Below are 27491 nucleotides of genomic sequence, written 5' to 3'. Positions count from 1 at the left end.
CTGTGCTGCCATAATTCCAGTGGTGCTGCTGTATAAGTCCAGTCCAGTGGTGCTGTGTTGTGCTGCATCAGTCCAGTGGTGGTGTAATGTGCTGCCATAAGTCCAATGGTGGTGTCCTGTGCTGCCATAGGTACAGTGGTGCTGCCATATAAGTCCAGGGGTACTGCCGTATAAGTCCTGGGGTACTTCTGTAGAAGTCCAGGGGTACTGCCGTATAAGTCCAGTCCAGTGGTGCAGCCGGGCTGGGTTCGGACAAGGGATCAGTAGTGGCAGTGACAGGGTCAGAGGTAACAATGGGTTTACGTCATTTGGGTGGCTTGAACACTGGCATCTCAATCTATTCAGCCCAGTCTCGTTCTTCTTCGACTACATCTGTGGTAGGCAGGCAGGAGAGGGCATCAGCTTTGCCGTTGGACTTCCTGCTATGGTAAGTCACGGTGTAGCGAAAGTTGGCAAGGCGTGACATCCATCTCTGTTCCATCGCTTCCATGTGGGCTGTTGACAGATGTGCCAGCAGATTATTATCTGTTAAAATGACGAAAGGGGTGGCGGTCAGATAATTTTTTTAACTTCTCCATTATGTCCCAGATGAGGGCGGGCAGCTTCAACTTAAACGTGTTATAATTCTCGCTTTTTCTTTCAGGTTTTCTCAGACCTCGGTTGAAATGACCCTTTCTCAGCCATCTTGCACTTGAGATAATACAGCACCCAACCCATGGTGACTAGCATCAGTGTAGACCTGGAACAGTTTCTCATAATCTGGGTAGGCCAAGAGTGGTGCTTCGATCAATGAGGATTTGAGTTGTTCAAATGAGGCTCGATGTTCTTCTGCCCAGACAACTAAGGACGTACTTCATCTCTCTTGCCCAGTCTTGCCACACAGAAGCTCGTGGAATGGGGCCGCCACTTTTGCAAACTGTTCAATGAAGCGCCGGTAGTAGCCGGCGAAGCCCAGGAAGGTGCGCACATCCTTGACAGTTCTGGGTACAGGCCAGTCTTGCACTACACAAATCTTCTCAGGGTCTGGTTTCACCCCTTTGGCCCTGACAATGTGCCCGAGATATTGCACCTTTGGCTTCAGCAGGTGTCAATTAGACGGCTTCAGGCCACACTTTGTCAACTGAGTGAAGACCTCTTCCAAATGCCTCAGATGATCTTCATATGTCTTCAAGAAGAAAATGACGTCATCCAAGTACATCAGTACCATGTCGAAATTCCTGTGCCCGAGGCAATGCTCCATGACCCGTTGGAAAGTGGCCGGGGCATTGCAGAGCCCAAACGGCCTCCTGTCAAACTCATATAGGCCCATCGGGGTTGTAAATGCCGTCTTCTCATGATCTTCTGGGGCCATTGGAATCTGCCAGTACCCACTGGTCAAGTCTAAGGTCACGAAGTAGACTGCAGTTTTCAAAGCCATCAAGGATTCTTCAATCCGAGATATGGGTAGGCATCCTTGTGGGTGATAGTGTTCAACTTCCTGTAGTCAACACAGAAGCGGAGACTACCGTCTTCTTCACAATAACTAAAGGTGCGGTCCGTGGGCTGTGGCTTTCTTTGATCACACCAGCCTCTTTCATTTTGATGATCATGCTTCTTACTGGTTGGTACATGGCAGGTGTAAGTGGTCTATGCCTCTCCTTGATGGGTGGCTTCGACCCAGTAGGGATGCGGTGCTGTACACCTTTCACTCTCCCAGAGTTGGCTGAAGGCTTCATAATTTCTGCATACAAATTGGAGTACCCCCTTGCATTGACTTTCTGGTGTGTCAGGATCATCGATCTGCACTTCGTCCCACCAAGGACTCTCTGCAGTGTTAATCCCGGCTGGTCTTGTCTCTTGTGTGTGACCCCAATTAACTTTGCAGTTTACTGCAGACCGCAAAGTTCCCATCATTGGGTAGACTGGAGCTGTGCTAAGCTCCATTCTAGCCAGTGCGCTCCTCCTGATTGACAGGCTAGGAGCGCACAGCCAATCAGGAGAGGGCCCTGACGTGGTGCTCCCTGATTGGCTGGCGGGACCTTCAGTGACAGAAGTCATGAGGGGTCCCGGCATTCAGGGAAAGGGGTTCCATGTGTAAACATGGAACCCCTTTAAGTGCGTGAATCGGGTTTTCATTTCTTTATTCTATTCAATTCCCTGGATTACTTCGTGAAAGAAGAGGACAGATCTACACTGGATTGGTTGTAAGTATAATTTAATTTTTACAGGTCCCCCGTGGATTCTACATGGACAAGTGGACGTGAATCTCAGCATTGGAGGTAAGTAAGTATGTGAGTGTGTAAGTGTGTCTGAATAAAATTTTACTTTCACGGTGTGTGTCTTGTGTTTTTTGGGGGTATTTTTTGTTGTTGTAGAACTACAGTATCCAGCTGGCCCGTTATTTCCCCGCATGCTGGTACTTGTGGTTCTCCAAGTACCAGCTTGCGGGGGAGGCATGCTGGGACTTGTAGTTCTAACACAAAAAAACAATATTCTTTGTTTTACACAAAGGCTATCAGCCCCCCATCCACTGCCCAGGGATGGGGGGGTACAGCCTCGGGCTTCACCCCTGGTCCTTGGGTGCCTGGAGGGGGGGCCCCTACTCCTCCAGGGAACCCTGGCCAGGGGTGTCTAGTTGGGGGGGGTAATGCCACGGCTGCAGGGACCTATATATAAGTGTCCGCCGGCTGTGGCATTATCTCTCTGGCTAGTGAAGCCTGGTGCTGGTTTAAAAAATACGGGGGACCCCAACATCTTTTGTCCCCCATATTTATTGAACCAGGACCGGATGCAGAGCCCGGTGCTGGTTGTATAAATATGGGGGCACCCTACGCATTCCCCCCCCCCCCCCCCCGTATTTTTACAACCAGGGCCTGCTCTAAGAGTACAAGGCTGGTTATGCTTAGGAGGGGGGGGCCCACACACAATTTTTTTTTCAACTTTTAACTCTTTAAACACTTCTCATAATGTACACAGTGAAGCCCTGCACGGATCTCACTGATCCGGCCGGACTTCATTGTGTTATGTCCGGCAGTATTTTACTAATCACTCCCGTAAAACACTGCCCGACAATACGAATCACATTGACATTGGAAAATACGAAAATAGAAAACACGGCAGCTTAGTAAATTACCGAAAATGGATTCAAAAGTTGAAGTAAAATATGTCCAATAAAAATCGAGATTAAACTCCCATCAAATTGGCCCAAACACGATTTTTAGTAAATATACCCCCTGGTCTTGGGGCTTTCTTCTGTTGTGGAATCACTTCGTATCCTGTATCATAGACGCCAATTGTAATACCGTCACATGTGATCAAGTGTGGGTGTGTAAGGCAAAGCTTGTACCTGTAGTTCTTCTCAGCTTGCTGCTTCGGCTTCATTAGCTGACGGTACACATTCCCCCTTCTTGCAGACAGAAAAGGATGAGGATCCCCAGAGAATAGACAATACACCGGAAAAGCAGGGCTAAATTAATTTATTAGTGCTATGGCGCTTATCACTGCTTGGTGGGTGGAAAAGGGTTAATCAAACAAGCTACAATACCATAAGTCAGTACTTTTAAATGAAGCACAATAGTATACAAGTACCCTGCAGAATCATGCAATATGTAACCAAATCCATGGAATACTCTTTTCACAGAAATATTAGCCAAACATACTGTAAAGCCACCGTTTGCCTATCTCACTAGCAGGCATTCAGGTTTAAACTTCGAAATGGGATCTACTATGCAGGCACCTGCATCATTTAACTATTCATATTACTGTGTTGACACATACGTTTCAGGTGCACAGCACATCACACTGTATATCCTTTACCTGACATCGGGTACCCGATCCCTAATTAAAAATTCTTGTTCAGTAGTCCCACTTCCTTTACCTGTGCATAGGATTTATGTTATATAACTGTGGGTACTTTGAGGCTGTGCTTGAAGCCTGCTACCTCCCCGGAGGCAGTGAAACAACAGTTTATATGTCAAGTAACAAGCGACACCGCCCCTCATTAATTTAAGGTAGCATAAGAGTTCAACATCAATTTTTCAGCAAATCTTTGGCGTTTAAGCAGTAACTTGTGTTTCCCTTTAAGGATGGCTGGTAGTATACAATAACTGGCACAACACTGTGGTAGTGACTTGTTCACTAAGTTCATGCAAGAGTAATGCCCCCTGTGGCTATAAATTAACTCTGACCAGGATCGGCAAAGCGGGGTGTAGATAGTCTGTCAACTTGGGCACTGTCCCAAGATTACTGGCTGGATGAAGGGGTGACTGTCCTAGTATGTCACTCACAGTCTCTTTCTCTAGTGGGATAAATGCTAGCAGGGACAGGCACGCATTGTAAGAGTTCTGCAACCCTGAGGCTATTACTGGCACTTGGGAAGTAATGGCTGCTGGCTGGGTTAAGGTTCCCCTTCCCTGTTCTATTGGCAATTGCAAGGTGCAACCGGTGTTGCGTGCTTACCCCTCCAGACGCTTCCTCCGGACACAATTACTGAGTCCCAGGGCTGATGCACTTGTGCTTCCTTACTGTGTTGTGGCTCCTGTTCTGCGTGGCTGATACTTTGGAGACCCATAAGTAGTTGCCCAGACCTCCGCTATGCCACGTTTCTTGGGGCTGCTGTGCGTCCTCCTCGAGCTGTGCGCCCCCCCAGCCGTGTCGGGCATGCTGCACTTTTGGCTGTTCTCTGTGACAGGACACGGCCCTCTGTCAGCGCTATGCGACGGCTCTCCCACAGTGCTGGATAATGCTCCACATCTCCTCTGTGGCTGTGACATATATGCTGGGCTGTCGCTGCGATCTCCGCCACGCATTCCACAGGCCGCGGAATACTCCTCACCACAAGACAAAACACTCTCTCCTCTGCACACCACGCTGGCTCCCTCTCTTCAGCTCCAGCCCTGTGCAGAAGCTATACAAGCCCTCCTCTGATCCAGGGCAAAGTTCTATAAATCCAGGGTAATAGTCCATATCTGGGCTTCCCGTCCAATCAGTTGCAGGCAAGAAGTTCTGCAGCTAGCAACATTGTATAACCCTTGTTGTCTCTGCAGCCTCTGGGCTGCTGGCTGTGAATTACATTAACCCTTTCTTGGGCTGGTTAGTTGTGGCCTGCATGTCCGAGTGTCTGTGATTACGGGCATGCTGGTACTTGTGGTGCCACAACTTGTCTGAGGGTATGACATTAACCCCCCCGGAACGCAGCCTAAACCTAACAACCACCCCTGCGGCTTACCTCTCCAGCGCGCAGTGTGTCTTAGTTCTGCATCCTGTTGTGATTTCAATGTCAAGATGGTGCACCCATTCTGGATGCTGGGGTCGGCATTCAGAATAGGATTGGGATTCCAGCGTCGGTATTCTGACTGCTGGGATACCGACAGCCTGAATTCTGACTGTTTTCCCAGTAGATAGCACAGACAGGCTCGGGTGATAGAGGAGGCATGGGCAAATCCTGGTGGGTTTGAGCATGGCTATTCAGAGAAAAAAACAGAGTAAAAAACTATGTATGTTGCAAAGGGGGCATACTTCCCCATGCAGAGATGACCCAGGTGCCTACAGGGCTCATTAGATGAACCCAGGTAATTATTACTGCACCCCCCCACAACCGCCACCGCCAGCGTGGCTGTAGGCATGTGTTTGCATGTGGTAGGAAATATAGATTGTAAGCTCAACTGATGTGAATGACAACTATTCTCTGTAAAGTTTAATATGCATGTACTATATAAATAATTGTAACTAAATAAGACACCAAGGGCCTAAATCAGATGTGGTTGGAGTTGCAGCAGCAGCGGTTGCTCTGTATGCAAATGCAGTAGGAGTCTATTGCAACCAGACACCTCCTGCTGCAGTAGCGATCCGACCTGCATCCTAGGACGCAGCATGGGATCACTCAGTCACCATCGGGCAGCTTACATCGCCTATGGTGCTGCGCAAGCCTCGCGTCACAGAGGCCAGAAAATCTTAATCCTACGATGGAGATCCTCTTTCCACCCCCCTAAATGTGGTGACACTCCTCCGTTTTGACAAATAGAGTCCATCGACGCCAGGGATGTACAGTGAGTTAAATGGCTGGGGAAGCACTCCCTACTACCAGACGTCCAGCTTCCTCTCTTGCAGGACCCATTCACGCACGCGCAGGATTGGTTCTGCATAAGTGCAAAGTAACGAACATCAGTACTTTGCGTATAATAGTAAAGGAACGATGGCACCTGAATGACTCCTCAAGAGCAGCAGTATACAAAACCTGAAGAAAAACTAGGAGGGAACAGCACTTGAAGTAACTGTCCTAAATTTGAAAGGACAGTCTGGATTTTGGGGAACAGTCCCACTCCTCTAGGACTTGTAAGCTGGTTGCAGGAACATTTAGGTGTGGTGTCTGATGGAGAAAGATCAGTGCACTACACAGCTCATGCTGCTGCTTGATGATGTCCTCAGCTAGAGACACTTTGCAGAGAGTTTCTTCCCACATAGAGCAGCAGAGCTGGGAGCTACTGGTTTGCTGCAAATTGTGTCAATAAGAAATGGTTTTTATTTATTTTATTTATTTATTAACAGTTTCTTATATAGCGCAGCAAATTCCATTGCTCTTTACAACTAGACACAATTAGAAGACAAAACTGGGTAAAAACAAACAGTTATAGAGGTAGGAGGGCCCTGCTTGCAAGTTTACAATCTATGGGGAAATAGGCATTGATACACTGCACAAGGATAGGTGCTATCTATTGCATAGTTGTTCACCAGATTATAAAGGTTCTTGGTGGGCTGCATGATATCACATAACAGCAGTGATGAACCAGGGTCAGGAGGAAAGGAGACTGAAGAAAGAAAATATGTGAGGATAAGTGTGGACTGTACAGTGGGGATATAATCAGGGACGGATTGGGGACAAAAAGCGGCCCTGGAAAGCGGCCCTGGAAAAAATTGTACTAGTGGCCCCACATAGGCAGCACCAGAGGTGTAAGGTCTAGCCATGGGCCATGGCAGCTGCACCCTCACCCCAAAACTTTCCAGATAGTGAGCTTGTCCAGCATCAAGGGGGAAGTTAAAAAGAAATAAAATTAAATATCATGAGCACATTATATGATACACCTTCAGAATTTAGGAAACGATATCATTCTTTAGAAAGATATCTTTTTTTGCTTATTACACCAACCGTATCCCAATCACTATTCACTCAATCTTATATGTCAGCCAAGCAGGCAGACAGAGCATACAGTAGATCAGGGGTGGCCAACCAGTCAGTGCCAAAGAGCCAAAAAACCTTGTTAGGTATGTCAAAGAGCTGACATTGAGCCCAGTGGCGCACCCAGGGGGGGTTTCTGAGCACCCAGAAACCCCCTCCACCTTTTTTTTTGCTGTATGAGTATTATTAATGGCTGTCTAGCGTCCTCTGCAGCCTGCTGTCTTCCTGGTGGCACTTGTAAGTGCTTAATAAAAGTTTAGTAATTTTAATCATAGTACATATATATCCATGTGCATACATACATAGATACACACATTTATATACATACATATAAACACACACACACACACACACACACACACACACACACACACACACACACATGATATATATACATGCATACATATGTGTACTATATGTATGTATATATATGTATGCATGTTTTATATGTGTAAATGTATATGTATATTGTCAAAGTCAGAAAAATGTCTCAATGCACGTTGCCATATTTGCACCGCACACTGGTCCGCGCTGCGCATGCGTACGCTCTCCCGTGGAGGCGCATACCCGCAATAGCGTGCACTCGCAGGCGCGGTATGCGTATTTACGGTAGAGTTTATGTAGTTGTAGCGTGCGACTCATTCGTTACAAATGTTCACAATTAATGTAGTTTATAGATCATGGTCCCTTTGATAGATTCTGAAAGTTTGGTTAAAATACAATGTCCCAGAGCTGAGGAATCCCTCTTTATATCGTACGAAGGGTCTAACAGGAATCATACAGCAGTGTTTGGTACCCATCGGAAGAGTATTTAATTAGCAATATTCCGGTGTTGGTTTGGAGCGTATTAATCGCTCGTGCGAATAGTTATGGACATAAGAAGTTTATGTCCATTTCTATTATTTACACATACTCAGGTATGCGGCGGGAAACCTAGTTCCCCACCCACCTGAGCTGTTTGAAATCGTCACAGCCCACCTGTATGAATCACCCTATGACCTTTTGTTGTGATACAGGGTCGAATTCCTTCGGCCAATGGACAATGGGATTGTAGGACCAGGAGATTGCATTGTGTGTGGGGCATAAATAGGCAGGCCGACCACATCCAGCTCTCACTCTTCAACGGTTCTCATTGCTGAAAATCGGGTGCTGGATGTCCAGGCGCATGCGATCGTTTCCCCTTGTGCGTAAGTTTCTCTCCGTAATCATTGTCTTTCTGTGAGCCAATTTCTCTCTATCTCTCTCTCTCCCTCTCTCTCCTCTTGTCTCTTATATCTCCCATAGTATTATAGTATTGTATCGTATTTCATTTAGGTCAGAGTAGTATTGTCTTTTTGTATTTTAGTTCTGTGGTTAGGAAGTCTCTGTTATATTGTAGTGTATCATTTGTACTGTTATCCCCTTTTACAAGTATATTAGATATAATACAGTTAATAGGCTTTGGAACCTAAACCAGTATCTGTGTGTTTTCTATAGTGTTAAGTGTTCACTTGAGCGTCGGTGACGCTCAAGCAGCTTTGTAGTTAGTCAGGTTACACAAGGTTGCACTTACACCCTGTACTCACATTAAGGTATTCTTTGTATTTCTTTGGTATAAGGTTTAAACATTAAGGTATAGCGTTGTGAGCGTCTGCGCCGCTGGTGACCTCCTCGTGGTCTCGAGCGTAAGCTACGCCATAGCGAATCATTACTCTAGTCATAGCCAATAACGTGTCCTGTGATCACTGGGCCGTGAGCGAACGTGACGCTTGAGCGTCTCGCCTACGGCTGAGCGATCGTTACGCAACTAGCGTACCATTACGGTACTTCTTAAGTAAACAGCGTACAGTGTTCTTAGCTTCATAAAGGGTTGTTTATACGACAAAAGGAATTTAGAATTGTCAATTGGGGACTCGTCCTATCCTTCTCATATCTGCACTAGGTAGATCAGCAGACATTATCCCTCCAGCAAAGGGTGGGAGGTTGTCTCACAGTGCTGACGGGATAAGCGTCTGCTTCGCTTAGATAAAGAGTGCTGAAGGAATCCGGGAACCGGAAGTAAGAACAAAACGCTTGTGTCTTTTAAAACTGTTTATTTCTCTTCTGTCTTGCGTATACACGCACGCATACATATGTCTGCATTTTCTGTTTCATTTTCGTATATCACTATTCCTGTTTGCCAAATTTTATAGTTGATAGAAAGTGCTAAAAAGAGATTTGCTGTTATTTCATAATAAAGGTAATAGTTAAAGTATAGAACAACACACGATTTGTCTAGGAGACAAGGCAGTCAGTGTGGATTGCGGTAGATGATCAGGGATCATTTACATTGATAAAAATAGAAATTGTGTTACGGTGGATCTTTGCATTGCGTACACGTGTCGCTAACAAAGACTAGCGTACGCAATCCAAACGGCAGACGCACGCAGCGTACATTACGCAACGTAGCGTCCGGTTACGCCCACGTAGCTCAAGCTGTGATAAAGTGAAGTAACGCAAAGGCGATAATTAACGCACAGCGGTAGATAACGCGACGCGGTAAATAACGCAAATCTATTTTTGGAAAAATCTGAAATTTAGTTTAACAGATCCTGCTCCTAATTGGTAACACTTTTGGCCTAAAGACAATTTCTGCGCAGAAATAGATATAGAAACAAAAGTGTACATGTGTTGAGTGAGTGTGTTTTGTATACAAAAGTTTATATAACTTTAAGGTGGAACCAAAAGGAAAGCCGGGTACTCGTCAAGGGACATACGTGTAAGTGACATATACGGTGGCTAGGGAGGCATCCCTGGTTAAATAATATTTGAGCATTAGAGTATAGCGGACCATAAGGTAACAAGACCAGGAGGTCATAAGGTAACAGACCAGGAGGTCATAAGGTAACAGACCAGGAGGTCATAAGGTAACAGGTAAAATAGACAAAGAGGTCCGCTATAAAAGTCCAGTGGCACAACGCCTGGGGTGTTGGTGCAGAACCCATATAGGCCATACAAGCTCTTGCTGAAGGAATCGCGGCCGGAAACATCGATTCCATTGATCTTTCAGTACATGACAAGTAGTGCTCGTGTACTGAACGATTGGACCGCACGTAATTGTGTGCAGTAGTTAGTAATCTGACCTAATACCATTAGAGTAAAGTGGTCACAAACGCTATTTGTACATTCTGACGTGATTTGTGTAATTTTTTATTTTTGGAAGGGAAGTTCGCTGGTCACTCAGGAACTATCCAACAACCGATACTTGCTGGGGAACGCGCCCCAGTAAATAAAGGTTCACAGGGGCCCTAGGTTGGGTACAGCAGCTCTGGTTACAGTGATTGCAGTACTGGCCAACGTGGGCGAGAAGTAAGTGGGGTACTTGATAAACCACCACCGCCGGCCTGCCCAAGGACATCTTGGTTTGTTTGTAAGGGTTCGCTGAAAACCTTGAGATAAAGATCCAAGGAGGAATAAGCAACGCCTGCAGATTATGGGGGCCATTTGTTCAGGTAGGGGGCGATCAACCTCGGTTCGGGTTGATTCAGAGAACCGACCAGTTGGGTCGGCACGATATGTAATGTGTGAAAAATACGGTAGTCACACAGAGGTTTTATGTGATGAATGGGAGAGAATGACTGTACAAGACAGGGACAAATTCCCAAGAATAGGTAGCTTCAGTCCAGAAGTGTTACAAAATTTAAGGAGGAGGATATGTCTCGTAAAATCAACAAAGAGACGAATTCAACATCATGATTGTTTACAGTTATGGCACCAGTAAGGTGAGATACAGAGAGGTTTGGCTCTGGCGGCAGGATCTGGGGCAGTCAGGAAGCTGATAGCCACAGCTCCTCCTCCACCATACATTGCAGGAGAGAAGTTGATTGCGGAGAGAAACGCACTGGGTTGTAAAACACAAACTCTTAGTAACCCTGTAAATGTTAATGATGTTAACCAAATAACTCATGCAAGTATTAACCCGTGCAAGATGTACCCTGTTTTGAACCTTCCTCAGGAGTGTGATCAAGAAGACGATTCAGCAACAATTTCAGCTCTCTCTCTTGCAGCCACCATAGCAGAAACCACAGTAGGCACAGCGACACCCACGAGATTAGTGAAAGCCCCTAGCGGAGGGATAGGTGAGGTCGTGTCAACGGGTAAGTACGGCACCATGCACTACACTGAAACAATTGTACCACAACAAGCAGTAGAATCTACACAGGAAGAGGCTGTTAGAATTGCTCCTGTAAGGGTAATAGCAGTTCCCAATGGAAAAACAGATGTGTCTGGAGCCACTCCCATAAGGAACATTGCCATGTACACTCCATTTTCCCGAATGGAATTAAGAACAATAGTGTCCGAATTTCCTGACCCCAGGAAGGATTTAGTTGCTAGCCAAAAATACATCAGGGATCTAGGTAACACTGTAGAACCCAACAACAAGGATTGGCAGATACTGCTAAGAGCTTGTTTACCTTCCAATGTTGACGCAACTCAATTTTTAGCTGATTGTGCATTGGATAAAGATGTACCGCTTACAGACGTGTACAACAAGGATAATGTAAAAAGGATAAATTTACAGCTAAAAGAGTATTTCCCAGCCGTTGTTAAATGGAATAAAATATTTTCCATTAAGCAAAAGGAGTCCGAAACGGCAATAGAATATTTTCACCGGGCACTATTAGAAATGGCAAAGTACACGGGTATAGAAGACATAAAGACCAACCCAAACCATCGGGAAGTAGCAGTATCTGTACTGATGGATGGTTTAAAGGAAACATTAAAGACTAGGGTTCAGACCACGCAACCATGCTGGCGAGGTCTGTCAGTGTCCGGCTTGAGAGAGGCTGCTATTGATCACGACAGAAACATCACTAGGCACAGAGAGTCGCAAAGTGATAAGTTGATGTCCGTAAGTATACAGGCGCTGACCACAAGGCAGCCTGCGTACGTACCACCGAATCCTGTGGGTAAGGCAAGTGTAATAACATGTTTTTCTTGTAACAGACCGGGACACTATGCACGAGAATGTAGAACAAAGAATGTACAAAGATCTTTTCAACCCCCTAGACAACAACACAACACACGACATTGGGAGCAGGGTCCACAGAGGCGGAGTTTTGAGCCACATACAGGGGAAACAAAAAGATATCCCCCGAACAGAGATTGGCATGCCTCTGGTAGTTCCCAGCTAACTCCCCCACAAGTAGTTGCTGCCAATGGGATTCAGGGAGGTCAGCATACCCAATAGGGGTATGGCCATACCTGTAATCTGCAGCCAGTTAAGTTGATTGCCAGTCTTGGAAGCGAACCAGAGATTGCAATCAATGTGGCTGGTAAAACTTTAAACTTTCTTGTAGACACAGGGGCGGCCAAGTCAGTGATAAATTCGACAGTGGGCATGAGAACCACTGGTAGGACAATTCCAGCCATGGGAGTAACAGGAGTAGTCCAGCACTACCCTGTTAGCAAACCAGCCGAGATTACAATAGGGCCTTTGCATACCAAGCATTCCTTTTTGCTGGCTGCATCTGCACCAACTAATCTCCTGGGAAGAGACTTACTATGTAAAATGGGTTGCGTCATTTATTGTACTCCTGAAGGTGTATTCTTGGACATTCCTGAGAATCACGCTCAGGAAGTACGAGACATGCTAGACTCCCCATCAAAATTAATGTCACATTCCATTATGACAAATAGGAATCCATCCCAAGTAGAAGAGATGACATCTCAGATACCAGAGTCGCTTTGGACAAAAGATGGACAGGACACTGGATTAATGGCAAACGTAGCTCCAGTAGTTGTGCAAGTAAAAGATGGTAGGATAGCTCCAAAAATCCCACAGTATCCTCTGAAGCCAGAGGTGGAGCTAGGAGTTTTTCCCGTAATAGAGCGCTTGCTACAACAGGGCATTCTAGTAAGAACGTCCAGCACCGCAAATAGTCCCATCTTCCCTGTTAAAAAGAGTGGGGGGAGGGGTTACAGGCTAGTGCAGGATCTAAGGGGGATTAACAAAATAGTTGAGAGTCAGTTCCCCGTAGTGCCTAATCCAGCTGTCATCCTAATGCAAATTCCTCCCACTGCCAAATTTTTCACTGTTATTGACCTCTGCTCCGCATTCTTTTCGGTACCTCTGCACCCTGACAGCCAATATTTGTTTGCATTCACATACAGAGGAGTCCAATACACGTGGACTCGGTTACCCCAAGGTTTCATAGACAGTCCAAGTATATTTTCTCAGGCTTTGCATGATTGTTTACAGTCTTTCCAACCGGAGAGTGGATCAGTGTTGATACAGTACGTGGATGATCTACTACTGTGTTCTGATTCATTGGAAGCTTCCCTGAAGGATACGAAACAGCTCCTGTTTCATCTTTCAGACACAGGTCACAAGGTTTCCAAAGACAAGTTGCAATTATGCCAAGCTAAGGTAAAATATTTGGGACACTGTCTAACACAAGGACTGAGACACCTGACCGCTGATAGAATCCAAGCCATTAGAGACATGACACTGCCACAAACCCAGCAACAGATCAGGACGTTTTTAGGAATGTGTGGGTATTGCCGTAATTGGATCCCAGGGTTTTCCATATTGGCGCTACCTTTGCAGGAAATGGTCTCTTCAAACAAACCTGATCGGATTTCGCATACAGACGAATCTGAAACAGCATTTGAGAGACTCAAACAGTGCCTAACGCAGGCACCAGCACTAGGTATGCCAGACTATGGGAAACCCTTTGAACTATACGGAACAGAAAGTGCTGGGTGCGCAGCAGGTGTACTAACACAAAAACACGGTGATGCCAGCAGGCCAATTGCATACTACAGCGCTCAGCTAGACACGGTAGCGCGATCCCTCCCCACATGCTTGCGTAGCGTTGCGGCGATAGCATTGCTAGTGACAAAAAGCGAAGATGTTGTGCTAGGCCACAACCTCACAATCCATACACCGCATGCGGTATCTGCCTTATTGAATTCTGCCCAAACCAGACACGTCTCATCAGCAAGGTTTACGAGATGGGAATTGGCATTAATGGCCCCAGTAAACATCACCATAAGGAGATGCAGTGCATTAAACCCTGCAACATTTCTCCCAGGTGTGCCTGGTCAGACACAAAGGGTGGAAGGTGAGAGTGATGGGGAAGGAGGATTTAATGCAAAGGAAGATACACATGATTGTATGGAATATTTGACCCAAAATTTTACCGCAAGGCCTGACATCAGTGACAATCCACTGGAAGATGCAGAACTCACGTTCTACACGGACGGTAGTTGTCACAGACAGTCAGACTCGGGAGACTTGTGTACTGGATACGCAGTCGTAGATGACCAAGACACCATAGAAGCGGAACCGCTAGGCCCACCTCACTCAGCCCAGGTTGCTGAACTGGTCGCCCTAACCAGAGCATGTGAATTGGCTAAGGGTAAGTCAGCCAATATCTACACCGATTCCAGATACGCGTTCGGGGTAGTCCATGATTTCGGAGCGCTATGGCGGCTCAGAAATTTCATGACGGCGGCTGGTACACCGATAGCGCATGCAGCTCATATAAAAAGGCTTCTAACAGCGATACAGGAACCCGACAGAGTGGCTGTTATCAAATGTAAAGCACATACATATAGCCAAGACCCAGTATCCCTTGGTAACAGCCGAGCAGACGAAGCCGCAAAGCTTGCAGCTGCTACCCCCATACAGACAGACACCACACAACTGATGGTATTTAATACCATCAACACACAGAAGTTGTGTGAGATGCAGAATTTGTGTTCCACACAGGAAAGAGCAGTCTGGAAGGCAAAGGGATATGGCCAGGAGTCCTCAGGGCTCTGGACGGATGGACATGGTAAACCAGTGGCCCCCAGGGCATACCTTCCATGTCTGGCTGAAGCAGCTCACGGGCTGACTCATCTAGGCAAGGAGGGGATGTGCAAATTGGTAAGAGCATACTGGTGCGCCCCAGGATTCTCCTCTCATGCGGGTAAAAGAGCAATGTCATGCCTTACCTGTCTGAGAAAGAATGTTGGAAAAGCAATACCTACAGAACCATCCCATATCCCACCTGCCGGCGGCCCTTTCCAGGTAATACAAATTGACTTCATTCAATTACCCCCATGTCGAAATTTGAAATATGTACTTGTTTGTATAGATGTTTTCTCGAATTGGGTCGAAGCTTTTCCAGCAGCTACAAATACCGCTATGTTTACAGCTAAGAAAATTGTGCAGGAATTTGTATGTAGATATGGTATCCCTAGAATCATTGAAAGTGATAGGGGTACCCATTTTACAGGTGATGTCTTTCAAGGAATGTGTAAGTTGATGGGAATTGATAGTAAGCTGCACACTCCGTACCGTCCACAGGCGAGTGCGAAGGTCGAAAGAGTGAACAGCACTATTAAAAATAAATTGAGTAAAGTAATGGCAGAGACAGGATTGACGTGGCCAGAAGCTTTACCCATTGTTTTGTATAGCATCAGAACCACTCCCAGGTCCCCTCTTAACCTGTCCCCTTTTGAAATTCTGTTTGGTCGACAACCGCATGTCATGATTAACCCTCAGGATGATTTGAAATGTAACAATGAAGTAACTGTAAAGTACTTGATTAACATGAGTAAGCAGTTGAGGAGTCAAAATGATAATCTGAAGTTGGTGATTCCTGATTTACCAGATAGTAATTGTCATGACATTGAACCTGGGGATTATGTAATGATACGAAATTTTCTACGCTCAGGTTGTCTTATTGATAGATGGGAAGGACCATACCAGGTCTTATTGACTAGCACCACAGCATTGAAGGTGGCTGAGAGAGAGACTTGGGTCCATTCATCCCACTGCAAAAAGGTTGCTGATCCAGAGAAGTCCCGCGATAAGGAACAGACGGTAGAGGTTGTATCACTAGAGTGTCTGTTCCAGGAGGACTGAGGCGGCACCTGAGCCTTGAAGACCGAAAGCAGTTGTCGACTCCCTTCTCCCTTTTATTGTTTTTCTCCACTTCCCAGCCCCTCTCCCTTAAAATTTCTTTTTCCCCCTTCTCATTCTTCTCTATTTCCTCCTCAAAGATGGACTTGCCCCAAGAGACTGTGATCCGGATTTTGATGTTAACCATGATGTTGACCAGAGCAGTCTGTTCCGGCGAGAGTACCATAGAGGTCGAAAGAGGTTCTGGAATGGGTTCCGATTATGATGATGGAGGCGTAGTTTTCCAAGATCAACCAAACCAACAAGCAAAGGCGAGTATCAGAAAACGATCCGATAGAAGAAATTGTGATGGATTGTTAGCTGAAGAAAATTGTATCTGTAGGCTCTGTGATAATCTGGTTGAAGATGGATGCATAAAGAAATGCCAATCTAGTTTTAATATCCATATGGACCGGCATCCATTGAGTGACTATCACTCTCTAGTGGGTAACGTGTTAAACCAAACAGATTGTTGGGTATGCTCTCAAGTACCTCAGGGTCACAGCAAATCAGGGCTAGTACCATTTCCTTTAACGTTAGGGGAGGTACTTGAGCTAAGTGGTGGGAGACCGGTGGACCGGAGGTTTAACATCTCCAGCCCTCCTAGTTTGAAGCTCCACCAATACCATGTGGATAGGTCCCTCTTATGTTTTAACATCTCCAATCCCAGAAAACCGGGAAATTGGGAAGTGTCATGGAGCAACCTTACCATGACCTTTTCACACAGAGCAGATAGAATGCCTACAGATACAGAGCTCGTACGCCACATAGCCAGTAGAGGAAAATCTTTCCGGTATCGATATACCTTAGGAAATAGGATTACTAGAGTTGGAGAGGTATCACCAGGATACTGTGCACATATCGTACAAACCGATACGTGCATTAAGCAGATGGAAGAATTAGGGTCAGGAGATTTCACCTGGAAGGTTTGTAACATGGTCATGTCCTTCTCCGTCCCCTATGTTCTCCCCGATGACGCATATTTCATATGTGGGAGAAAGGCGTATGAAGGGTTAGCTCTTCTGTCTTTGTAAATATTACTTTTTATATGATCAATTTCCTTATAATAAGTATAGTGTAAAAGTGAATATTTCTACCTCCCTAATGAAGGGTTAAACATGCTATATGAATTGTTATGTGTTTGAATAGACACGTACGCACTCTCTACAAGATGCCTTTGTCTGTTCATATAATATAAGGCTTGTGTGTGTCTTATCTTCAAGGACAATTACATACCAGATCAAAACTGTTACTTCTGTGTGTTACTAAAATATCCTGCATGTAATGTCGTATGCTACTTCTATTTATCCAATCATATGCTTGCACATATTGTATACACCCATGTTTCTTTTCTATATAGTACTCTGTAATTTATTAAATAAACAGTGTGAATTTTTACTGCTTGTGTTGTGCATGTAACTGATAGCGTAAAGGTTTACACTCCCAGACGTCTGAGAGGCCATCACATCGAGGGTTAAAGAATATAAGGGCAAATCCTTTCAGCTGGGGGCTATGTCCGGGATTCAGTGATCGTCCCTGAATGGTAAAAATAGAGAATTTATTGTCTGTCTTTGCCATACAGGATTGCGGTCATACACTGAAGCTGAATCCGTGTCAGTGTTCCGGGAACACGTGACAAGGTAATATTTAAGTCCGGGACTTAATATTACGAAGTTTTATGTAAAAGCATAAAACAGGTATCAGGGATACCATAGAATCTTTAATGTCTGGGACTTAAAGATACGTCTGAGAAAGGACCAGGCGTCCAAGCGCAATTCTCCAAAGACGTTAGTATCTGGGATACTTAAAAAAAAAAAAATAGACCTGGGGTCTATACATAACGTAGATTATACCTCGATCTGATCGTCTATATATATATTCTTGTATGTTGTAGTGAGATAAGTTCTTATATTTGGTTCAGACGGCTGGTAAGTTTTCGTCTGCCAGATATCTTTACTCAAACACTTTTCTTGCTTCCTGTTTAAAACGCTGTATTTTTCTGACATCTTGTACGAATGGTAAGCGTACCCGTCAAAAGATTTCATGTTCTCATTATACAGATAATATTGTGATATTGTCAATGACTAATTAACTGGTGTTAGCTAATGCATGCATAGAAAGTTTTTGTAAATTGCATTTTTTGTTGTGAAATTGCATAGAAGGTTTTTTTTTTTTTTTTTGTAAACTGCATTTTTGTTGTGATATTGCATAGACAGTTGTTGTAAGTTGTTGTGGAAATTGCGTAGAAAGCTGGTGTAGATTGCATTTACTATGGGAGGGGGTCAGAGTAAGACAGTCATTTATCCCCCGCCCCTCCCTGGTGAGACATGCAAGATGTATGTCGCCCGCAACTCTACCTCAGAGTATTACTTAGTTAACCCATGGGTGGATAATTTAGCGGGATGGACAGAGAAAGCAGGACAGGACCCATTCCTACGGGAAGGCAGTAATTACCCTTTCTATATGGAGATTTAAGAAAAAATGTCAGTTTAGCACAGAAGCGAAACTGCAGAGAACTGTAAATCTTTTAAAATCCCTCTCGCCTCCCCCCCTTGCATTCCAATGTATCCTGCGCTCAGAGACACAAATCTCTTGGCAGCAGTAACCCTTTCACACTAGATGGGATCGCCTCCAACTTCACTGCTGGAGGGTGCGTCCACTAGCTCTATCCCTAGCACCAATAACCCAGAGTTTAGATAATAGTAAAACACTGTCCCAAGCCCACCATTACCCTCGATGGCTGTATATCTTATTTGCGCAAAGCTTGCAAAGGACGCAGCTATACACATATGAAGGAGGTCTTTAAAACCCGTGCTCCTTTGCCTGTGCTTTTTTTTTTTTTTTTGCCTGTCGCTGTGGCTTGTAAACAGAAACCTTCATAGTCTGTTACTGCGTTTTGGAAAAGGTTTAAGGACTGCTGGACAGATGACGCTGGCTTACCTTTGCTTAACTCAGAAAGCTTACTCATTTCCCCACCCACTCATGCCTATCAGAGCTCCGGACGCTTTGACAGACAGAACCAACCCCGCAGTCAGGGAAGATTCCAAAGACCCCGCGCACTGACGGGGCCCGGAGGAGGGTATCCCAGCCTTTATTCAACTCTCCCGTCATAGTAAAGATTCACCTCTGCTGCCACTTATTATAAATGGAAGTAAAATTCCCTTTTTAGTGGACAGCGGTGCAACAACCAGTGTTTTGTGTTCTGACCTATGCAGTATCCCCTCTCACCAGAAAAGATAGAAGGTCTCCGCCCCATGATACAGCAATTCTTACAACAGGGTATTCTCAGACATATTGTATCACCATACTGTACTCCTGTGAACCCTGTTGCCAAAGCTGATGGCAGTATAAGATTTGTACAGAATCTCAGAGCGATCAATCAGCCAATTGTCCCGATTGCACCAATTGTTCCAGATGTAAACTCACTCATTTCTGCAATCCCTGCAGATGCTGCGTTCTTCTCTGTAATTGATTTGAAGAATGCCTTTTTTTCAGCATACCTGTAGATTCACAGACACAATTACTTTTTGCCTTTTCTTTTGAGGGTAAACAACTTACCTGGTGCAGATTAATGACGCACCTGTTGTCTCCAGGCCACATTGAGGCCCTGGCAACCTCACCATGGTTCAGTCCTGCTACAGTATGCAGATGATCTGCTGCTCTGTAGTAAAACTGAGGAGGCCTGCCGAGAGGATGGTGTTTCATTACTAAACTGGCTTTGTGAATGTGGACACAAGGTGTCCAAAATAAAAATGCAATGGTGTAAAAAGCATGTTGATTACTTAGGTTTTGTGCTCACTCAGGGAGAGAGGAAAATCAGTCCACAACGCATACAGTCTGTATTGGGCCTGGTCACCCCAACTACCCAGAAGGAACTACTGTCCTTCCTGGGTATGGTAAATTACTGCAGACAGTGGATATCTGATTGCTCTTATTATGATAACATTTTGAGACAAGCCACACTGAAGGACAAGCCTAAAACTGTACAATGGTCACAAGAAATGTTAACTGCATATGAAAGTTTAAAATGTATGTTGATAAAAAGTCCGGCACTTGGCCTCCCCAGTTATGTGCTACCTTTCCATCTATATGCAAGGGACAATTGTAAAACCATGGCGGGGGTGCTCACACAGTTTCATGGAGGGAAGTTGCGCCCCGTGCATTTTTTTTCCAAAGTCATGCCAGTGTCTGTGCAAGGTATGCCTGCCTGCCTCAGGGCTTTGGCAGCCTGTGCAATGGTTGCAGAAATGGCCACTACCCTCACTTTAGGCCACATCACAGTACTCCACACCACACATGATGTCCTGGCAATACTTAAAGGCTTACACACACAGTACATGTCAGCACAACGCCTTAGTGGATATGAAGTACTCCTTTTGAGTAACCCTACCCTTACCATTAAGTACACTGCTAGTTCTTCTGGCCCTGCACCCATTCTCAATGCCCTTTTAGGCTTGAAAGGTCCCGAGGATGAACCACCCGACCTACATGACTGTGCTGCTTCCATTGAAGCTGAAACTTCTCCCAGACTTGACATGTCTCCCGTTCCCATACCAGGCGCAGACGTAGTTTTTGTTGACGGCTCATGTAGTAGGCCCAATGACAATACATACCAGGCTGGCTATGCCATTGTCACCCTCCCTGATACTGTGTTGGAAACCCTACCAATACCTTATCAGTCCGCGCAAGCTGCAGAACTCGTTGCACTCACTAGAGCATGTCCCTCCCTTGACAACGTCCATCTGCTCACTCAACTTCAAGCTGCTGCGACTAATGCTGATCTCTCCGACTGGACTTACCCAATTCTGCAGAAAAAATCCTAAATCAGGATTAATCTGCAAAGAGGGGAAACCCTGTATACCCCAGTCCAGTGCCCCTTTGCTCGTTGCCCAGTGCCGTGGTGTTGGTCACCGTGGTGAAGCCACAACACTCCTCCTACTAACCAATGATTTTTATGTTACTAATGCCAAATCACTTGTGGACCAGTATGTTAGCAGATGCATCACTTGCCTCAGGAACAACCCTAATAAAGCTAAACACCAGCATCTTGAATACCCCACAAAAGACTCTAGGTTACTCCCCATTTGAAATACTAATGGGCAGACCCTTTTCCTACACCCTGGGCTAAGAAACCACTAGTAATACAGGAAGGAGATCTAGAACTCATCAGAGAAGAGTATGTCAGGTCCCTGATAACAAAACTGAATGAAATTGAACATGAGGTTGTTTGTAAAAACCCTTTGAATCCACAGGAACCTACACACCCCTTTAAAGTCAGAGACAGAGTCGTGGTGAAGGTGCTCCCCAGGAACAAGAGCCCAGGAGACTTCACCTATGGTCCAGAGACAGAGGTCGTAGCAGTTACCCGGACAGCAGTCCTGACAGAGGAAAGTCCTGCCTGGATCCATGCATCCCGAGTAAAAAAGGTTCCTAGACCAGACCTAGAGAGGGAAGCAAGTGATTCCAGTGAGGTACGAACCGGGGCAGACAGCCCTGACCTCCCACCTAGCGAAGAAAGAAGAACAGAAGAAGATGAGGAACCTGTCCCCTATCTTTATCCTGGGGACTACCTTGATAGCCCTACTGGCCCTCACTCACCACACAATATGTGAGGTTGATATTACACACACTAATGGGATCCCCACCTTGTGGTATAATTCCTCTAACACACACGTAGCCACATATATCCTTGACTATTTTATGTTATATACAACAAAGAAGGAAATCAGGAATGTCTGAGACAGTATATATTTGTGTTACTGACGAATGGTACTATGACATTAGATATTATGGATCTAATTGTAATTCCTGGGAATATGTGGGGTGGAATACAGGAGTAGATTGGAAATATGGCCCATCATTTGCAAAAAAAATAGATGGAGCAAATATGGAGTACCCCTACTTTCTAGACTATCCATTCATAAGATGGATGAAGGCCCAAATTCATACAGGTTTAGACTAAACATAGTGAACCCTAGCAGAAGCGACAATGAGACTTATGTACTTGGTATATGGTGGCAAGCAGGGTACTATAGTGCAAGGCAAATGTTTTATTTGTGGGACATGTATAAAAACCCAAAACAAACCTTTAAAGCCCCATATTGCCACTTCTAAAGATATGGTGGCTATTACTAACCCTACCTTTGAAGACACCCTAGCTATTGAAACTGGTTTCCCTGACATTAATTTTTGGTTGGAATGGATGAAGTATAGTGCTAACAAACACAATAAAAGCAACTGTTATGTCTGTGGCAAATCTAGGCCCCACCTAGGTACAGTGCCCCTTAATATACCCCTAGAACAGGAAAATTGTTTTTTTTCAGCCTTTTTAATGACACCAAAACAAATGACAGTCAGTGCGAAATGTGGAAAAGGGAATATCCCATATTGTCAAAAAATCCCAACCCAGGAAGCACCATAACTATATATCCTGGAAACTACACTTGTTATACATCTAACACCACCACAGGGAGAAATTTAAAAACCTTCCCACCAGGGTATTGTGCAAATAAGCATATTCATACTTGTAACTTTAATTCTTGTAGGCATTATAGTTTATTGTGTAATCCCCTGTGGAAAGAAACTTACCTCCAAAGGCATTGATAAGGCCCTGATGTACTATGATATAACCACCAGTCCTGTCACCTCCTCTGATAGTAAGGGACCCGACGATTATGTCCAATATCTCAAGAACTGGAGGAACAAGAAAGGAGCCTCACTCAAGAATCATGTCATATAATAATCATGATTCTAAGAGGGGATTGAAGGGTTAGCTCTTCTGTCTTTGTAAATATTACTTTTTATATGATCAATTTCCTTATAATAAGTATAGTGTAAAAGTGAATATTTCTACCTCCCTAATGAAGGGTTAAACATGCTATATGAATTGTTATGTGTTTGAATAGACACGTACGCACTCTCTACAAGATGCCTTTGTCTGTTCATATAATATAAGGCTTGTGTGTGTCTTATCTTCAAGGACAATTACATACCAGATCAAAACTGTTACTTCTGTGTGTTACTAAAATATCCTGCATGTAATGTCGTATGCTACTTCTATTTATCCAATCATATGCTTGCACATATTGTATACACCCATGTTTCTTTTCTATATAGTACTCTGTAATTTATTAAATAAACAGTGTGAATTTTTACTGCTTGTGTTGTGCATGTAACTGATAGCGTAAAGGTTTACACTCCCAGACGTCTGAGAGGCCATCACATCGAGGGTTAAAGAATATAAGGGCAAATCCTTTCAGCGTACAAGTGGCTTGCCCCAAACTCTGAAGGATTGTGTTATATTGGAAAAGTATTGCCTGAAGTGATGACTGTTACACATGACAAAATGAAGGACATACACCGTGGTGCCCAAGCTCCTTATACTCACACTCATTACGAGCACCGAGTTAAAAGACAACTGTCAGAAAGGTTAGAGCATCCGGCCTCTGATCTTATCCATGAATCCACCGGGATTCAGGTTCTGGTAGCGTTAGATTTCACTCGCACCGCTCGAGGTGTGATGAATTATAGATACATTTCCGCACTCGCCAATTTGTTAGATAATATCACTGAAATGTATGATGACACGTTTAGATACACTGGAAGAGAACTTCAAGCTTACAAAACAGAACTAGTTCAGCATAGGATGGTTCTTAATTATCTTACAGCAGTAACAGGCGGATATTGTGTTACATTGGCAACACAGTACGGCATAAAGTGTTGCACGTATATCACAAATAGCACCGAGGATCCGGTAGAGGTCATAGACCAAAAGATGGACGATATTCTCCAATTGAAGTGGGAATTTCGTCGAAAACACAATCTCACCCTTGCTGCTGTAGGTAATGAGCTGACTGGTTGGGTGTCATGGTTGAACCCGCGAAATTGGTTCTCCGGTTTGGGAGACTGGGCTCAAGGAGTCATAATGGATGTTGGAAAGTTTCTACTATGTATCTTGGGTATCGTTATATCGATTGGATTGATATTTAGATGCGGGCAGGCTTTAATGAGGTGCAAGCAAAGTACAAAAGTGATGAGCTTGAGGAGCGAGGAAACTGTAATTAACCTGGATTTGATTTATGACCCAATGATAGAAACCAGAATGTGATGAAAATGCGATTATACGGTCCGTTTCTTTCACCTGTTTTTCTGCTTTTCTCCAAGATACAAAGACCCCCTTGGACGAGGAAGTTGACGAGACGCTATACAGACAACAGACAAGCACCAAAGAAGAAGATTTGACAACTTTAAATATGGACACTTGATGAACTTTGCCATGGATCCCCAGTTTCCCTAGTATTTTTAAACTCACGCTAGCCCAACATTTTTTGTAAATCTGATGGCTCAGACAAAGCTATTTGCTCATGCCCAAGGAGCAATACAGCGCAAAGAAGACGACTCTCAACAGATACCGAACACAACTTCGACGACAGATGTACATTTCCCTGACATAGAATATCATTGCATTTTTCGTAAGTGTTCTTTATCTTCATCTCTACAACCCTCAGGTAACGACACACATAGACGATAGGGAATACAGGCACAGATATCAGCAACCACATACCTCCCCCATTCATGTATCATCAACTAAAATGTGCTCCCCATTTTGTTCAAAATCCGAAAAGAGCTCGGTAAAGTTTGACAGCCCATCCACAGACCTGTACCACAGGATAAGAAGGAATTCAAATGTATACTTCGCAATACCTCGAAGCTTGATTTACAACACGTACGGCACGATGATACATGACCCTCCAAACATGGATTCATACACACATGCTTCTGCTATCTCACTAGGTCATACCCTCTTCACACCTTCTCCTCTCTCCTCCCTTACCCAACCATGGAAATCAATTAACCCCTGACTTGCATTTTTCTCCTTAAATGTTTTGTGGCAGTTATTATTGACTGCCAAAGGGTGGACTGTCAAAGTCAGAAAAATGTCTCAATGCACGTTGCCATATTTGCACCGCACACTGGTCCGCGCTGCGCGTGCGTACGCTCTCCCGTGGAGGCGCATACCCGCAATAGCGTGCACTCGCAGGCGCGGTATGCGTATTTACGGTAGAGTTTATGTAGTCGTAGCGTGCGACTCATTCGTTACAAATGTTCACAATTAATGTAGTTTATAGATCATGGTCCCTTTGATAGATTCTGAAAGTTTGGTTAAAATACAATGTCCCAGAGCTGAGGAATCCCTCTTTATATCGTACGAAGGGTCTAACAGGAATCATACAGCAGTGTTTGGTACCCATCGGAAGAGTATTTAATTAGCAATATTCCGGTGTTGGTTTGGAGCGTATTAATCGCTCGTGCGAATAGTTATGGACATAAGAAGTTTATGTCCATTTCTATTATTTACACATACTCAGGTATGCGGCGGGAAACCTAGTTCCCCACCCACCTGAGCTGTTTGAAATCGTCACAGCCCACCTGTATGAATCACCCTATGACCTTTTGTTGTGATACAGGGTCGAATTCCTTCGGCCAATGGACAATGGGATTGTAGGACCAGGAGATTGCATTGTGTGTGGGGCATAAATAGGCAGGCCGACCACATCCAGCTCTCACTCTTCAACGGTTCTCATTGCTGAAAATCGGGTGCTGGATGTCCAGGCGCATGCGATCGTTTCCCCTTGTGCGTAAGTTTCTCTCCGTAATCATTGTCTTTCTGTGAGCCAATTTCTCTCTATCTCTCTCTCTCCCTCTCTCTCCTCTTGTCTCTTATATCTCCCATAGTATTATAGTATTGTATCGTATTTCATTTAGGTCAGAGTAGTATTGTCTTTTTGTATTTTAGTTCTGTGGTTAGGAAGTCTCTGTTATATTGTAGTGTATCATTTGTACTGTTATCCCCTTTTACAAGTATATTAGATATAATACAGTTAATAGGCTTTGGAACCTAAACCAGTATCTGTGTGTTTTCTATAGTGTTAAGTGTTCACTTGAGCGTCGGTGACGCTCAAGCAGCTTTGTAGTTAGTCAGGTTACACAAGGTTGCACTTACACCCTGTACTCACATTAAGGTATTCTTTGTATTTCTTTGGTATAAGGTTTAAACATTAAGGTATAGCGTTGTGAGCGTCTGCGCCGCTGGTGACCTCCTCGTGGTCTCGAGCGTAAGCTACGCCATAGCGAATCATTACTCTAGTCATAGCCAATAACGTGTCCTGTGATCACTGGGCCGTGAGCGAACGTGACGCTTGAGCGTCTCGCCTACGGCTGAGCGATCGTTACGCAACTAGCGTACCATTACGGTACTTCTTAAGTAAACAGCGTACAGTGTTCTTAGCTTCATAAAGGGTTGTTTATACGACAAAAGGAATTTAGAATTGTCAATATATATATATATATATATATATATGAGTATATAAGGTATATATATGTGTGTATATATATATATATATATATATATATATATACATACACAGACACACTAGTTTTACGGACCCAGCATATACTGGGTCACCTCAGTCCCCACCCCCGTGCTTGGTTCCACCCAGTTCTGGAAACCCCCCCATGCAAATCCTGCGTTTGCCACTGGAGCCGATAGCGCGCATGCAAAAATGGAATGTGGCCTTGTGCCTGCTAGACTACACCCCTGGTATAAAATACATTAAAAAAGCCAGAACGACATAAAATACATTTTTTAAAGCCCGATCCTTTGAAAAAGCCACTTTCACATAAAATAATTGAAAAAGCCAGATTCACATAATAAACTTCAGCTCCCCCATGTGTCACTCCAGCCAACACCCTCCTGTCACTCCAGCCAGCTCCCCCATGTGTCACTCCTGCTAGCACCCTCCTATGTCACTCCAGCCAGCTCCCCCGTGTCACTTCAGCCAGCTCTCCCATGTGTCATGTCACAACTGAGGGCCTGAGCTGACGGGAGGCAGCCTCAGTTGTAGGGGCTGAGATGTACCGGAACCTGGGAGGTTGTATCAGACCCCTGGACATGTAAGTAACATGAATAATAACTGCCCGAAGGCGTGACCACGACAACTTGGATAAAAGTCAATGATGTTTATTATGACAACTCCGCAACACAGCAGCAGTAAAAGAAAACGTAAAAGTCAGCAAAGAATAAATACAGTTCCTGGGTACTACAGGATGGCAGGAGCCACAGGGCACTGGTAGTGTGAGATAGTTCTTATAATCTTCTAGATGGAAAGTCCTTACCAGGCCCGACTGTAGCAATGGAGATAACCCAGGATTGTACCAGCTGGTGTTCCAGGAAAAGCTGGGTTGCTGAAGATAAAACGGCTGCTGTGGATACTGGCTGGAACCAGACTGTTGTTAGCACGGAGTGGATACTGGCTGGAACCAGTTAAATAATAAATGAACTTGGGAGCGATGAAATATGAACTGAAATGTAGAACTTGAGAGCGGAGAAATAATAATACCGGTGGAGAGTGGTAAAGTGTAGAA

This window comes from Pseudophryne corroboree, chromosome 7, assembly GCF_028390025.1.
Source record: "Pseudophryne corroboree isolate aPseCor3 chromosome 7, aPseCor3.hap2, whole genome shotgun sequence".
Taxonomy (NCBI): Eukaryota; Metazoa; Chordata; class Amphibia; order Anura; family Myobatrachidae; genus Pseudophryne; species Pseudophryne corroboree.
This window is presented reverse-complemented; position numbering follows the sequence as displayed.